The 12,291-nt window shown below is 43.8% G+C and overlaps 1 protein-coding gene across 5 annotated transcripts in view; it reads right to left on the minus strand.

The window, feature by feature from the left end:
- The window catches only part of LOC130174694 (arf-GAP with coiled-coil, ANK repeat and PH domain-containing protein 3-like), a 73,669-nt gene that overhangs the window by 43,952 nt on the left and 17,426 nt on the right, over positions 1 to 12,291 (minus strand). The window lies entirely within an intron of this gene.

A 12,291-nucleotide genomic window follows, 5' to 3' on the forward strand; every position in this document is an offset into this window, starting at 1 on the left:
GGGAGAAACACTCCAGAGAGGAAATATCTGTCAAAAGCTCCAGCTCACGCAGAATGGAAAACATACATTACCTAAATAATCAATACCATATTATTCCACATGTGGACACGTGTTGTTGTAACCTCAACTGATCTCAGCCAACCACACCCAGGGATAATCTTTGCAGTGAGCAAAGCTGTTTTCATTGCTGATGTCATTTTTGAAACTGCCCTTTTCATGTCATAATGTGGAGCTTAGCGGGCTCTAGTTTTTCCAGGAGGATTGTTCCCTCACGCCTCTCAGCAGGAGCCAGGCTGATCTTGAAACTTTTATTTATTTATTTATTTATTTTCCCCAAATGTCTACAGATGCTCAACATAGTTCATAAATTCTAACTGGCTACAAATAGAGGCTTTCAGAGGCATTGATGAATATATATATATTTATCTGCAGCGCTTTTGATATGAAGTTCCTCTCAAACTACTGTAAAACTTGCAAATTATACTTTTAACATCCATTTTCCAAAGCACACCATCAGTGTTAAGATGTGGGCATCTAAAGCAGCTTTGACATTTATTTCCCGGTGGTATGAATATCAACTTGCAGAGACATCAGATGTGCTTTAAACAGGGATTTAATCACATTAAACACTCTGTTACCTTTTTGTCTAAGTTATATTTTTAAACCTCTCCCTGTTGGTGCCTTAACATGTAACCCACTGCATTACTCACTCAGTATCTGTTCCAACAGCCTTACACTATTGTATTCTTGTTTACAATTTACACAAACTGTTTGACTTGTACTGAAAATAGACACTGGACCTTCTTGTTCATTATTGTTTCTTTAGATATTTATAGAATTATCCATTTTTCCAGCTATTATAGTTTAATGTTTATGTTTACGTGTCTTCGCTCTGCTTTGCCGTCTTTGTTTTTAGCTGCTTGTCTCTCCGTGTCTTCTTGAATTATTTTTGGACAATTCAAATTCCTTGGATTTCTACGAACGCCAATAAAGCTGGTTCTGATTCACACTGTCTTGAAAGGGACTGTGTGAAAATTATTGGGGGTGGAAGTGGGGTCCGAAAAGGGGGGAGAGGTGGGGGGACAAAAACTGAATTCATCCCATGTTGAGGGAGCGAAAAAAGTCTCAAAGAATCTAAATGACAACGAAAAATATTAAACCAGTTACTTGAGTCTCAAATGACGGAAGTCAATAATCAGAGTCTTGCAGTGAAGAGGGATGACGCTGGGTTTCGACCTCGCTTCTCCTGCACAGCGCTGCTCCTAACACACTGAACCAGTGTGGCTCATCATGGTGACAGCCCGGCTAGATGATCCAGATGTGCAGACTGTGGCTCGTGGGGCAGCTGCTCCCGCTGAACCCCCACCCCCAGGCTAGTAACCCCCACTGGCCTGTCTCACTGCACATGCCTCCCATAATGGATGCACACGGTGCCCCGGGCCCGTAGCCACGGCAACCATCTCGTAAGTGGGCCGCAGAGGTCCCCGATGTGCTTGGGATTTGACCCTTATTCACACCACGGGAGGAGGGGGGGGGGGCTAAGTAGATAATAACATGACTCACAACAAGGCTACTGTGACAGGAGACGACCATCGCTGCACCATTAAAACCTCGTCAGGAGATTATTACACAGCAGTAAATCTACTGGTGCTTCACTTTTCAAGTAACTGACTCAAACGAACATGCAGTCGATGGTTGTTCTTAACGGCTGATTGGGACCGGACAGCAACAACACAATAAGTTTAGAACTTGTCTCAGCAGATTGAGTTTGTACTCGCCTGTTAGTGTGCAGGATTAGTCTGGGATCATTTATCTGACATGGAACAGTGCAGTTAAGTAGCGGTGTAAAAACATAATAAACACTGCGATTGTGCTGAGCAAGCTGCAGCTCCGGTGGTTTCTGGCTGCTGACGCGGCGTCCGGAGGAACGGCTGAGGTGCTGTTTACTGGCCCAAAGTGGCAGAACAACTCTGTTTCTCTTCAGTTCATGGGCTGACTCAAGTCTTAACTAGTTTCACATGATGCCGTGCTCAAGTCTTGAAATGGTGTAATGTAAAACAACATTCTGTCCATGCTGGCTTTATTTCGTGGTGAGTGAACTATGACTTTTAGAGGTTCTGCAAGTATCATCTCAAAGAAAACACTTCCATTATTCCAGGAAGCAGAGACAGAAAAAGTATTCAGACTCACTTGCATTGAATTTTTTACGTAATTAGTAAAAGTGCATATTATAAGCAAAACGTACTTAAAGCATGAAAAGTAACAGGGCTTACAATACAGAACAATGGGCCGTATCATAGAAAACTCACATGTGCATTAATGTTTACATTGAATTAAAATTCACTGATTCACTTAATTGATATTCACTGAATGAGGAAATAGAATTAACATTATTTTCTCTGTGTTGTTTTTACATGAGCTTCTGCAGCTGCAGCACAGCCCCCCCCCCCCCCCCCCGCCCCCCGCCCCCCCCCCCCTCTGAGGAGCAAACACCGCTGTCCCTCGCAGCAAAAAGCAGAAATGAGTCAGGACAGGGTTAATAAATGTCACAGAGAGCAGTGATGAAATATGTAGTGAAATCCCCACAACCCTTCAGCACAGCAGAATATTCATTTTGATAGGCAACTTCCATTGTTTCCATTAGTGTCAGCGTCATGTTTGTCTGGTAACTGGTCCCTGAATCACAATAAACAGTGTCGATTCTGTTATTAACGTGATTAGAAGCTAGATTCTTGTGTTACACATCATTGTTGAAATTTTTGATTTTTAGTACCTCAAATTTGCACCTAAGTACAATACTTGAGTACATGTACTTGTTTACTTTCCACCACAGCCAGTAAGTGCGTCTTGGCTGCTGTGTGTGAACCGGAAGGCTGAAAAAGATGCAGCTGGGCTCGGATGCCCCAGAGGGGTGTGTTTTGGAGCGGGGAATCGAGGCGGAGGGGCCTGGTGGTCCGGATAGAGAACGAGCAGGTGGGATGCCGCGGAGAGAGCCAACACTGGGTTCCAGGTAGTGACCCCTAAAACGCAGCCGCGGCTCCTCAACCAAACTCAAAAGCGTCCACCAGCTGGGGCACGGCAACTAAAGCTACAGACAGCGGCCAGCTGGGGAGAGCGAATTAGCCACTGAGTGATGCGGCAGTGTCAGTGCGCTCTGGTCTCTGTGCCAGCATACAAATGAGAACAGCTGTAGAGCAGAATAAGATGCTAGCTTCAAGTGATCCTCAGTAATCAGCAGACTGTTTGATATCAATCTGCTGTTTGCTCTTTCCTACACTCTTCAATATCTCTTCTTAATTCAAAATCTACCACAAAAGGTTTCATCAGTGTGAAGAATTTGGGAGGGTGTAGCTGGGACAGGAGGTGGGGGTGGAGGAGGGGAAGCGAGGAGTTGGAGACAGGACGGCCCAGTCTGTCTGAGGGGCCCCCATTGTAACAAAGCAGCTTTCTGTCTGGAGAAAAGGCGGCATTTTGAAATAATATTGATTGCTTTAGTGTCCTAATTGGGGCTGGACTGCAGGGTTGAATGGCTGATTGGAGGCGGGGGTGGGATCCCCGAGCATATTCCCTTCAGCTTCGTTGAGCAGCAGCTCGGTTTATTCTTAGCTGCATGGCTCCTAATGTCCCCTGCCCTGCCCAGCTCTCCCCATCCTCCTCCTCCTCTTCCTCCAGACCACTATATGAACTAATGCAGGGTCAAGGAGCCACCCCTGGCTATGCAATGCCAAGCACTTAAAAAAATATATCCAGTGCATTTCAGAGCCCTAGCTAGTCACTCAAAAATATCTTACCTCCTCAAACACTTGACTGTACTGCTACTAAACCCCTCCTGTGAGGAGCAATCACCCGGTCATAGCTTATAACCGGTAACTAGGCACGACTGGCCTGTCAAGCTTTGGATTTCTCTACATGCTGGAATGGAATAAATGGGGCTGTAGTAAGAAAGATACTCCATATATAAAGAGTTGGGAGTTGTTTAGACCAGAACAAACTAAAACAACAGAACGAAAACATAAGAAATTCATTAAACTGCATGTTTATCTGTGCTCTGCGTTTTTATACATTATGAAAGTGGTCAGATATTTGCTAAAATATGGGACCAAGGTGATCAGAAGCAGCCAGTGTTAATCTAGACGACCACTTTTGTCCAACTCAAGGACATTTGTCTAAAATATTAATCTCAATGGTAAATCTGCCTCCGTTATCATTGTAAACTGCATAATGCGACGTGCAAGAACAGAAAGCTTGACAGGCATAGCACCACCAACTAAGGCGGTCTCGGTGACCCCTGCCTACCGGGAAAGTAAACAGTCCATGTTGCGAGCCCGAACCTGGACCTTACGACTGCCAAAGAAACATCTGCACTCTACCAGTGCACGTTATAGTCACATCATCAGCCTAATAATTTAAGAATTACAATGCCCCATAATCTGTAGTAACCCAATCCTAATGCATTTAAGGTGCAGAGAGAGTTCAAATGTCTCCACTAATACCCTTCCCAACATGTGTTCAAAGCTCTGACTATTGTTTCATAAGCCCGGGCTTTTTATTTCCACTTGAAAGCTTGGATGTGTCCCTCATAATTAAACAGGTCTGCTTTCTGTTCTGACAGAGGAGAGAGCTTAGCTGCACTATAGACACTGCTCACATTTTTGCACCAGACTTTCCCCGAGCGTGCCGCTGTTCCTGCATCAACCTCAAACCCTCCTCTGCAACACACATCTGCACTTCTGCGCCGCACATGCCTTCACAGAAGTGACACGTCTGGTGCAGCAATAATTACTCATTTACGCTTCGATTGATCCAGCGGTGAATGTGTGTGTATAAAGGCCTGGTCTGATCTTTTACAAGTGGAGATCCCCTCCCCCCCCCCCCCCCCCCTCCCCCAACCCCCACCCCCGACTCCCCACTGTGCCAAATACTTAAGTGCAGCCAAACAGGTGAGTGGCAACCATTCACAGCAAGCCACTTCTCTACGGCAACATTCATCTACCCTCGCAGACAGGCGACCTTCCCGGCCCACCCACCTCATTCAGTGGACTCAATAGCGAGAGACCACCAACACTCCCTCCAAACTATTTCCTCACAGGGGCCTCGTGTGTCTGAACTCTTGCCACGTCTGAAGATACTGTCTGCTGCGGAGTTCACTAAAGGACGGGACCTGCGAAACTCTAGGGGTCACACGCTTTCACTTTAATTGCTGAAACAATTAATCGATAAATTAATATACAGAAAATGAGTCCGTAACATTGCTGAGGAAGCGATTCTTTCGTTGTTTTGAGTCAACATTCATTAGGTCGGTTGGACAAAAGAGAATAAAAAGATTTAAAAATGTAACCTCGGGGGAGGGGGGGGACTCTCAGTGGAATAGTAACCAAATGAACAGTGACTGGCCTAACTGCCACCTGACCGAGCTTGTCCTCATGGAAAAGCCCCCCAAAAAAAAAAAGAAAAAAAAAACTGGGTCTATTTTAGCAGAAGGGCATATGTGCACCGTCTCTCTACACAATGACAGGCCTCGTAAACCACTGACAAGGACAGAAGCTAATTCAGGACAGCTCCGTCTGCATGAAATCACTCCACAGAACCACATTTATACGACAGACAAACCTAATCTGCTGTTACCCAAAAGGGCATAAATAGAATAATCCAGCAGTGAGAAATAAACACTATTAGGCTAATTCTGCACAGTTTCTTTGTTACATGCAAAGTCCTTGAAATGGAAATTACATTAGACGAAGTGTCTCAATATAGATGTGTGTACATGTACATTTAAGTCACTCGCGCCTTTCACTGGTCCCGTCTCCACTGTAGGTTTAGTTTGGAGGAAGCGAACCTCCACTGTGCTCCAATGTGATTGGTCCGCTTTTGGTTTTTGCAAATACGATTCAGTTTTAATGTTTCCCATTTTGGGAAATATTTTCTTTTTAGGCTTGGGTTGGTATCCGAACTGCCCACTCTGCTCCACATGTTCCTGCAGGTGTGTGTGCTGCACGTGCAGAGGGCGAGGTGAGGGAGTCACCAGCTCAATCACATGCCACTTTTCAGCAAATGCAATCATGGAAGAGCTCATTGTGAGAAACCAGCGGCCCCCCCCTCAGCCACCACATTTATCACACTATATCTTGGTGGGCGCGTGAAATCGATGAAGGATGGTCATCGATCATCCTTTCCCTGTCCTGTCCGCCCCTCTGAGTGGACGTTCAGACCTAAATCAGCCCTGTGCTAAAACAATTCGAGGGGCTGCATTTGTGGGGGCATGTTGTTTCGGGTACTGCTGACACAGTGAAACATGATCCAGGAAGTCCAGTTCCAGTAAAAGATTTGTGAATTCGAAGGTTTATCAGATGCCAAAACACAGCACCTACGGTTTATAATGCTATGAGACAGGAACTTACAACTCTGAGAAGCGACATAGCAGCATGGACACGCTAATGTGAGGGCTAGAAAATTGTTTTTGAGTGCCATAAAGAGAGTCCAGTATCTAGTTCTTATAGCACATCTGTAGTTTAGGGCCAATTTTTATAGTGACGGACTGAAGTCAGAAAGGTCAAACTGAAAAGCATGGGTCTGAAATAATGAAAACATGCACCATGTGCTGCTGTGGCTTCACCGTAAGGAATCCCCCAAAGCCTGAACTGGGATAGGATCTCAGAAATGCACAGTATCTGCATGTGGAGCCGGCTGAGCTTATTGTAACAGGCCAGAATCAGAACATCTCTCATCCTCAAAGCTGTCTGGACTGGAAAGATTTGGAGGGAAAAATATGAAATGAGAGTGAAAAAAAGGAGGGGAAAGGTAAAGGAGTCTGTCTGCAGAGGGGGGGGAACTGGAGTCTGGCTGATGTATTCCTCTCTCCTGACTGCAGACAACCTCTCCAAAATCAACACTCCTTATGTTTTTTTTAACTGAAGGAGATATCTAGTCTGGCGACGGGTTGAGCAATCCACCTCAGATGACCCGCCTGCCTGCTGTGGGTGAACTTTTGCCTGTCTGCTCCTTACACCTTCTCTCCCTCCTACCTCCTCCTAACTCCTCCTCCACCTTCCCCGCCACCATGCCTCCATGCTCACGGGCTGGCAGTGCGGTGTTTCTCTGCACGCCGCAGACCACAGCACATAAATCCTGAGGGAATAAAACCCCCAGGGGCTCCAAGAGTCTCCTCAGAAATCAGACCCCAAAAAGACACTGAAAAAACAAAGTCAAAAACATATTTGGTGTTCATGTCAATTACTGAAGACACAAAGAGAAGCAACTTGAAAGGAATATTTCAAGTGTTTAAAATAAAGCTAAAGGCTATTCCTTTGTCAGAAATGGTCTCTTGAAGTCTTTACGATAATTTCACTACTTTGAAATGATGCTTAGATCTTCACTTGACACATTAACTGCCCAGGAAAACCAAGACTAATTAAAAAGTTCACAAAAAAAAAAAAAAAAGAAGGAGAAAATACATTTTATATCTGGTTTAACCGACTGATTTTATACAGCTGTGGTCGAAGAAAACCATCAATCATATCAGAGGAGGACCACATGACCAGACAATATCCTACATTTTATTAACGGCTGATCTAGGTCTGTTATACTGGTAAACAAATATAAACCTGAGTTTCAGATATCAGTTTACTGCAGATATACTGGTGTTTATGTATATGGACAATAACTAACAAGAAATTGCAGTACAGAAATGCAAAACTAGGTAGGGCTGCACAATATGCAAAAAAATAAATACATTTTAAAAAATTCATATTGCGATATGAGTCACAATTTTAGATTGAATGGTAATTTAGAGTTTCACTGAAAAAAAATGTAGAATGATGATGTGATTTTTGTTGGGCCTTGTACCAAATCAGCATGTTCCCTTACGTCTGGAGGATGGGTGAGAATGGTGCTAACAATGCACAACAATGTTGTAAAAGATTTTACCTGATGTAGCGCCTGCGATTTGGATATTGCAGTTGGCCATATTGCGATTTCGATTATATTTAGATACAAATTTGAAGTTGCCAAACCAAGATAACCTTGATCACTGTATGACCAAGGTCATTTTCTCAGACTTTAAAAAGTTCTCTGCAAAGCCTCAGAAGTTTTCACAAGCTGAGTAGAACTTCCTGTGATGAGTAAACTGATCTTCATGGGTAGAACTGGAGGAATGCTCCTTTAAGAAAAGACTGCTTGCATGAAAACGCATTCTAGAGGATGAACACATCAATCTTTTCAAACTCTTCGTCACACATGTTGTTATCTAAGTTTTCTACGGAAAGAAAACCATTCAAATATAATCAAATATTCTCTCTGCTGTAACAAATCTTCCTCCTGTATCAGCCTGTTAGTGTCTTGTTGGACCTTGAACAACATGTGTGCATATTTTCAGACCCTCCCTTGGCGAGAGACATTAGTTCTGGCGCTGTCCAACGACCAACGGTTCCCAGGCAGTAAAGCAGCCAGGCAAGCAGGCAGGCAGTCCCTCAGCACATAACAGGGATAACATTCCCACTTAAGCTCAGCAGATGAATCCCATCTTCTCAATGTGCATATAAAGAGAACAAGAACAGAGAGACATTCTTCTGCAGAAACATTCAAATCAAACAAAACTTCTGCAGCCAAGCTTATTCCTGCAAAAACTCCTGCCAGGGTTGATACGTCCAAGGAAAAAGTCCAAGAACGAAAATCAGGCAGATTTAGGGTTTCAGTTCAACATGACTTCTCGTGCAGCTCATTCCAAAATTAAAGGAATACTTCAACATTGGGAAATATTTGCCTTCTCACATCTGTCCTCTCACTATGAGACTACAGCCAGCAGTCAGTTAACTTACAGGCAGATTTGGTTGCTGTTGAACAGAGCTAGGCTAGCAGTTTCTGACTGTTTTCAGTCTTTAATCTAAGATAAGCTAAGCTAAGCTAAGCTAAGCTAACCTGCTGCTGGCTGTACCTACATAAGATTTGTGCAAACAAGAGAGTGGCATCAATCTTCTCATCTAACTCTTGTCATGAAATAAAATAAGTGTATTTCACAAAATGTCAAACAATTTCGTTAAGGTAATGACACAAAGAAGCAAAATGAAAACAAAATGGACCAACATATTCTTGGGTCGTCGGCCCTAGTCCGGCCCATATACTTCCACATCTGGGCAGATTCCGGCTGTTATCCTCCAGTGTTGGCTGACAGCTGGAAGATTGTCTTTGTGTGCATCAGAAATTGGTCCAGATGTGGAAGTATCATCTGACAATCATGCTGTATAATGCCAGACTTGGGCCGTGCAACTGGGGCGCATAGTGGGCCAGAAGAAACGCAAGCATTAACCAAACCAAAGCATTGGAAGTTTGACCCGATGATGGTGCTATATGGAAAGTCAGGGGGTCATTATTAACAATTCATCCTGAGGAGACCATGAATGTCTGTACAAACTTTCATGACAAATTGTAGCTGTATACACATTTCACTCAAAACCACAAAGGTCAACCTAAAGGCGGCGCTTGAGAAAAATCCAGGCGGTCAGCAAAGTCATTTAGATTTATCTTTTGAGAATTATCAGTCGGCACAAAACTTCATGGCAATTTATCTGTTAGTTGTTGAGAAACTTCCTTCTGGACCAAAGCCGTGGGCCGCCTCAGAAATATTTGAAGACTCAGATTCAAATGATGCAATCAGTCACAAACCACAGCACTTAACTCGTAGCCAAAAGTTAATGTAAGAGCAGCCCTTTCACACCTCGCTGACTCATGCACACATACAGTAGACACTGTCTGCCAAACCCCGACTCCTGACCCTGCAGCAACCCTGTGAGAGTGACCTGACCCCTGGGGAGCGAGCAGCTGCCCTCAGCCCCCGTCTGATCACACTCCAGGCTCAGGCAGCACAGAGCTGCACGCAGGCAACAAGCAAGTTTGGCTGCCAAAAGAAAAAACGGAGCACGTTTCCCCCCGTTTGCTTCACAGCCAGGGAGAGACAGACTGCTGCTGACCAACTGCAGCAGCTGACGAGGCCTTTCCCGCTCTTTTTTTTTTTTTTTTTTTTTTTGAAAGCTAGTCCGTTCAAATTCAAAGCTGAGGAGACTTTTCCCGCTCTTTTTTGAAATCTAGTCCGTTCAAATTCAAAAAGGCAGTCAGCCCAGACAGATCCACCAGGATAACATGGAGACATTTCAGTCTATTGTATGACGAAGACGTCCACATAATCTGGATTAAAGCAAATAAGCGTCTTTGCATGAGTTAAATAAAGTGAGGAGAATAATCAGGAGATGATAAAAGGCCCTTTCAAGTGCAAAATATGCAAATGTGACAAGCACTGCTGCTTTCTTCTCATTGAAGTCATCCACTGAGATTTCTTTATAACACAATAACACTGTTTCCATTTTTAACTCGTCTGGCTCAGGGATTTGTGCAGCAGACAAATGGCAAAACATCTGGATTATCTAATTTTAGCTTCTACTCAAGACTAATTTAAGGGTACATGACCCAAGTGAAGCCACAGTTATTAGCTAAATATTATAAGCAGAATTCTTCTGTCTGCGTCGAGGATACGGACAGACGTGTCAAAGCACATGCCTGAACTCCACAATTATAACCCTTAATTCCCGTAATGTGGCAGAAAGTTTCTCTCCTGCCACACAGGAGCTGGATCTGCGAGGGTTTTCTTTCCTGCGTCAGCCTTTCCACTAATATTTCAAAGCTTTAACTATGGGTCAGCTTTGGAACAGACGTCTGCTGCACAATATCGCCTTTCATTATGTAGTCAGGCAGCTGGAAGGATTTCAGTGCTGAAGACAGTCAAAAAGGAAGATTTAAGTTTATTTAAAAAAAAAAAAAAGCCTCTTTTCAGAGCATCTTAGTCTGTTTGAATAACGTGATGACAGCGCTATTACCCTGTTCATCCATAAGGGATTTGATTATCGGTGACTGACTACAGAGGTTTATCTGGGAATCAGTGGAGGACTCGCGCAGTTAGAGGGACGGTGTCCATACTGTCTCTGACTGAGAGCCTGAGAAGGACTAGAGGCAGGAGGGAAGGTGATAACAAACTATTCCACCACAGAGTTGTAGAGTAGCGTCCTCACTGGCCCACATGATCAGTCGATTAATCAATTAGCCAAAAATTACTTTTCTGATACCTGATCAATTGTTTGTCATTTTTCCAGTTACTCACATATGGAGATTTGCTTGTGTTTAATGTCAATCAATGCCATCCATTCCTGGCCTGATCATTTCCTTAAATAAGGCTGAGACTATAACTAGATCGGTATTGACAGGAAATCAATCAACAATAATTTTGATAATGGCTTAATCCTAAATGATTTATGGATTAAAAATGTCATTTTTTCAGCTTCTAAAAAGGAAGGATTTGCTTGTTTTCTCTGTTTTATATCAATGTAAATTCAGTATCTTTGGGTGTTGGATTGTTGATCAGACTAAACAAGACAGATGAAAACATCATCTTGGGGTCTTTTTCTCTTTTTATGATATTTTATAACAGATGAATGAAGTAAGAGACTCAGCTGTTTAAAATACAATCAGACTTTTAGTGACAGACACTTTTTCAGATGTTTGAAAAGGTGTTTTTCAGGGCTCTCATGGGCATTTTCCAACGTTCGCTATCGACACTGTAACTGACGTCTCACTGCGTCGGCTGTAGACAGGTTATTGAGTCGACCTTAGGTGGTGCAGACGAGGATGCTCTGCCCTAAAACTGCGATTTCAATTTAGTCCTGAAGTTCAGACTTAATGTGGTTTGCTCCTTTAGCAGTTTTCCACACGCCATCATGTTCCTAAAAGCCTCTGAAGCTTTGTGGTTAGAGCTGTATTAGCTACTAATAAATCCCCAGTCTGCACTGAACACTACAACCACAGTGCAGGAGATTATAGGGATCAGTTAGCAACAACTGATGACACTCGGCCCAGACAAAGAGCTAAATCTACTGCGTATAATAAGACAATATAGCCAGAGAGGAGGAGGCGATGAGGCAGAGGTTTCTATAAATGCAAATGTCAATTTCAGCATCCAGTGTTTACAGTGGATGTGGAAGCGGCCGCGTGCCGCTCCCCTCCTGAACTTCCTGCTGACGGCTCCCTTCTTGGAGGCTGAAGAGGAATGCAAGTGCAGAAAAAGACGGACAGACAATGAATGGGAACGTGGCCAGCGAGTCCTGCGTGACCTCGGGGTTGTTGTGGGTCAAGCGCTGAAGACATAAACAACAACTCCCACTCTGATGTCAACACAGGAAGAAACGACGACCCTGCTTTCACTCTCAGCTCCTTTTAATGGATAAAACATCAGCGTGAGCGAAAACCACTGCC

The sequence above is a fragment of the Seriola aureovittata genome, chromosome 9, assembly GCF_021018895.1.
Source record: "Seriola aureovittata isolate HTS-2021-v1 ecotype China chromosome 9, ASM2101889v1, whole genome shotgun sequence".
NCBI classification, from domain to species: Eukaryota; Metazoa; Chordata; class Actinopteri; order Carangiformes; family Carangidae; genus Seriola; species Seriola aureovittata.